We start from the raw sequence: 4,723 nt of genomic DNA on the forward strand, positions 1-4,723 counted from the left end.
ATGTCTGTGTGTGTGTGTCTGTGTGTGTATGTATGTGATGTGTGTGTGTCTGTGTGTGATGTGTGTATGTCTGTGTGTGATGTGTGTGTGTCTGTGTGTGTCTGTGTGTGATGTGTGTATGTCTGTGTGTGATGTGTGTGTGTCTGTGTGTGATGTGTGTGTGTCTGTGTGTGATGTGTGTGTGTCTGTGTGTGATGTGTGTATGTCTGTGTGTGATGTGTGTGTGTCTGTGTGTGTCTGTGTGTGATGTGTGTATGTCTGTGTGTGATATGTGTGTGTCTGTGTGTGATGTGTGGGTGTGTGTGTAAATGTGTCTGAGTGTGTCTTTGTGTGATGTGTGTGTGTTTGTGTGTCTTTGTGTGATGTGTGTGTGTGTGTGTGTCTTTGTGTGATGTGTGTGTGTGTGTGTGTGTGATCTGTCCTACACTGACATTATTTGGCATGCAAATTCAAAGTTTGTCACTTGAGTCATTTTCAGAAGCAGAAGAGGAAACGCTTAATCAGCTTTATGAAATTGAAAGAAACGCGTAAAAAACTTTCTTAGTACAGTCCAATCTGATCCACCACCTGCAGTCATGCCCACCCCTGACACCCCCCCCCCCCCACACACACACACACACACACACACACATCACACATCACACCTACACACACACACACACACATCACACCTACACACACACACCCACACACACTGACGGGCCCGGCCTATCAGTGACCGACCCCCCGTCCGTGGCCTCAGAGCCAATCACCCGCGGCCGCTGGAAGTAGGACATGCCGCTTCCTGGTTGCGGGTTTAAGGAGGAGCCGCCGGAGTCCGTCAGGAGCGGATCAGAACCAGCGAACCGGCGCGAGACCACCGACAACACACACACAGCCGTGGGATCAGTCGCTACCGCAGACCATACCGCGAGTCGGTGCCGTGCGCGCGGGCGCGTCACATTCAGGAAGTGCGCGAGCCGGTGGTCAGGTGGGACGCGCCGCGGCGGGGGAAACTCAGGTGACAGCAGCTCAGGTAAAACTCTTCTCTTCCGCACAGCTCAGAATTGACGGATGACGTTATTTAATGGCGCTTTCTCTCCAGATTGTATCGTATTAATGTTGTATTGATCCTCATCCGCCTCTATCACCCCCTCACCGGGGTCACGAGAGGACTAACACGTCATGGGTTCTCGGTAACTCCCGTGTGACGTGTCGAAAGATATTTTTCTCCCGTTGCTGTCAAACTGTTCCACTCTTTAAACCGACCAACTATTATTTTCATTCATTCGGTGTTTTCTTCTGTTATTAACGCGCACCGGTGACGCTGCGGGTTTTATGTACCTGTGCGCGTGTGACAGGTGAGACAGCGCTAATTATAGCTCACTGACACCCAAACCCGCATCACCGATAATGAGCTGCGAGTTCGGTTCGGATAAAAGCTCGTTTTACAGAACGAACCGCAAGTTCAGCAGCAGTTTTGAGGCGGATTTCTTCTCACCTGTGCACGCGCGGACGGACCGGCTGAACCCGCTGAACCGGATCCGCTCGAGATAACCTTCAACTCTTTTAGCTGTCGTTGATGATGGTTTGTTTGTGTGAATAATATACTGGTAATTACATGTTCTACCCTTTAAAGTTAATTGTGTTGCAGGCATGACGATCATCAGTTCAAAGTAAATATAGTTTCTTTCCACCTTATTTATTGATCAAGTGTACACAAACAAACACACAAAGAGCTCTGATCACTTGTATATTTAAATGTTATTTTTATGCATTTGGTATATGCTTTACAGTGCATTCAAAGTATGCATTATATCAGTCTACCAGTTAAACTACAAGAACACTTAGTATATGAGCATCTGTGTCATTTATATACATTTTATAACATAACTGACTTGTATGAAAGTGAGTGTTTCTTGTATTAATAGATGCCATATAAGTGACACCACACACTGTGACTATTGTGAACTCGTGAGCATTTAGTGTCTTTTATTTGTCACCATCTCTGTTTCATATTTCAGTCTCAAACTAGCGTCTGCACCGACACCAAACTGATTCATCAGACGTTTGAGCAGAAAATCGTGTCTGTTCTTGTCCGTGGTTTATTATTGTGTACTAGACGTCATGTTTTTTGAGTGTTAGACTCAGTTCTGTGTTTCATCTGCAGGATCAACCCAGAGCACGACAGACAGACAGAAGCGCTTGTGAGTTTATGGACTGGAGGTAAGACTTGTATTTACTTTCACATTACAGTTATTTACTTGACAGACACGCTTCAGAACCGTACCCATTTCCTTGACATTATTAGTGACCTATCAGTAATCTACAGGAACTTGTGTAGCCGCATGTGTGTGTGTGTTTGAGTGCTCATCCGTATGTGTTTGTTTGTGTTTGTGTGTGGGTGTGAGAGAGAGAGTTGGCATTTCTGCACTGGTCATATGACTGACTCTGACAAAATTGCAGCCGTTTGATGATGGATTTCACTCTTCCTCTAAAAAGACCCTCAGATGAAACAACACACACACACACACACACTACACACACACACACACTACACACACTACACACACACGCACACTACACACACACACACACACACACACAAACAACAACAAACACACACACACACTCTCACACTCACACACACACACTCACACACACACTCACACTCACACACACACACACACACACACACACTGTTCCTGTAAATGCTGTATTCAGGGCATGTGGACCCATGTCAACATTTCCCCATATCACACTTATGTTTTTCACTTTCATGCTGTCACTAGAGGAGAGAGAGAGACGGGGGGAATAAGGGGGAAAGAGACGAGTGTGTGTGTGTGTGTGTGTGTGTGTGTGAGGCATGTGTGTTCTCGTTCTGACAGTCTGTATGGTCATGTGTGTGTTTCTGTACAGTGAGCGATTGCTCTTCAACTCTTTTAGGAAGTGCAATTATTAGTGTTTCCTTTTTCTGACAAAAAGTTTCACTCCTGTCGACAAATTTGCTTGACCACTTCACGTTTAAGCACACACTCATATTATCTTATCTAAATCAGCACATAGACTTCTGTTGTTTTGTAACAAGTTAATTAGAATGACCATACTAAACCTAACCCAACCTCTAAACATTTTTTTAACCCTAAATATATATATATATTTTAATTTTATGTAATTTGTCAAATTAAGTTTGACATCACCAAATGCAATGAAATGAAATTGCAAAGATGTCACTAAACTATAACTAACTATAGAAAAGTGCATTGTTTGAGTTGAAATAAACATTTACAATTTTTAAACATTTTTACAATTAGATTATCTAATTGCTGACATCAGAATGATTATGCATGATATATTAATGATTGTTAAACTGCATGTCGTCACAGTCGACTAAATCCCAAATCCAAATTAAGAGTAGAAAGAATCAGTTGATTAAGCACACGACACCGAACAGCCTCTCTTTCTCTCTCTTTCACTGTTTTCAGTTATTCTCTTTATCTCTTTATCATACGTTTCTTCTACTGACTTAGTGAACAGGAGGACACACAGGAAATAGATCAGGATCAGTTATTTTTGCAACATCATCAATACACACACACACACACACACACACACACACACACACTAATGCATAAAAACAACTCGCCTGTACTAGGGCGAAATACTTTATTATATAAATGAATGTATTTACATACACATACCTCATGCAAGCATCACACAGAAACATAAATGTCTCCTCTGAGTACCCACATAGAAACTTTATGGTCGACATATAACTGCTGACCAGAGAGAGATGATGCAGATAACACCTCTCACACACACACACCTCACACACACACACTCACTCACTCACACACACTCACTCACTCACACACACTCACTCACTCTCACTCACACACACACACTAACCCTATCCCTAAACCTAACCCTCACAAAAAACTTTCTGCATTTTTACATTTTCAATAAAACATCATTTAGTATATTTTTTTAAGCAATTTAAATTATGGGGACACTAGAAATGTCCTCATAAACCACATTTATAGCATAATACCCTTGTAATTACCAGTTTGTGACCTAAAAAAAAGTCCTTGTAAACTCTTTAAACCTGCCCACACACACACACACACACACACACACACACACACTCACACACACACACACACACTCACACACACACACACTCACTCACACATACATACAACAACAACAACTGCCATTCGACTCTAAGTGGCGGTGATGTCACCACGACACTTATGCCAGGCTATGTGCACCTTGAGGCCACGTGAAGTGTCGAAAGCCCGCTGGCAGGAGGTCACGGGGCAGACCCAGATGCCACGGGTTGACTGACTGAGACGACTGGCTGATGGACCACCTGTGCCTCCTACTGTGCCAACTTGCTGTGCTTTAGCCACACGACGCTCCGCTCATTGTTGTAAGCGTCGCTCCTCCGCCCTCCGTTGTTGTTGGAGGGCGACTGCCTCCAACTGCCCAGTAGCGTCCTTCACGACCCTCCTCCACAGAGGCCGATCTTGACACTGCTGATACCAGTCAGCGGTAAGTCCGCTCAGCTCCAGAGCCTCCTGTACCACATCATTCCATCTCCTCTCTAACCCGTGCTGTGCCCATTTAGCCCCCTCAATCCGGCCGAACAAAAGCTGTTTAGGCATGCAGTGGCTAGGCATGATGGCTACATGGCCCAGCCAACGCAGCCTTGCCTGCCGGAGGAGCTCACCGATTGGACTTT

The 4,723-nt window shown here is 44.4% G+C and overlaps 1 protein-coding gene across 2 annotated transcripts in view; it reads left to right on the plus strand.

Moving 5' to 3' along the window:
* Positions 1-679: 679 nt before the first annotated feature.
* LOC127453652 (zinc finger and BTB domain-containing protein 7B-like) overlaps positions 680-4,723 on the plus strand; it is a 44,449-nt gene continuing 40,405 nt past the window's right edge. Inside the window, exons 1-2 of one of the 2 annotated variants that reach the window (XM_051720212.1) lie at positions 680-1,015; positions 2,150-2,205. The gene's annotated coding sequence lies outside the window, so the exon portion shown is untranslated. Of the gene's footprint in view, positions 1,016-1,054; positions 1,593-2,149; positions 2,206-4,723 lie in introns of those variants that run through there. The other variant, XM_051720213.1, reaches the window with a different exon arrangement.

The sequence above is a fragment of the Myxocyprinus asiaticus genome, chromosome 16 (assembly GCF_019703515.2).
Source record: "Myxocyprinus asiaticus isolate MX2 ecotype Aquarium Trade chromosome 16, UBuf_Myxa_2, whole genome shotgun sequence".
NCBI lineage: Eukaryota > Metazoa > Chordata > Actinopteri > Cypriniformes > Catostomidae > Myxocyprinus > Myxocyprinus asiaticus.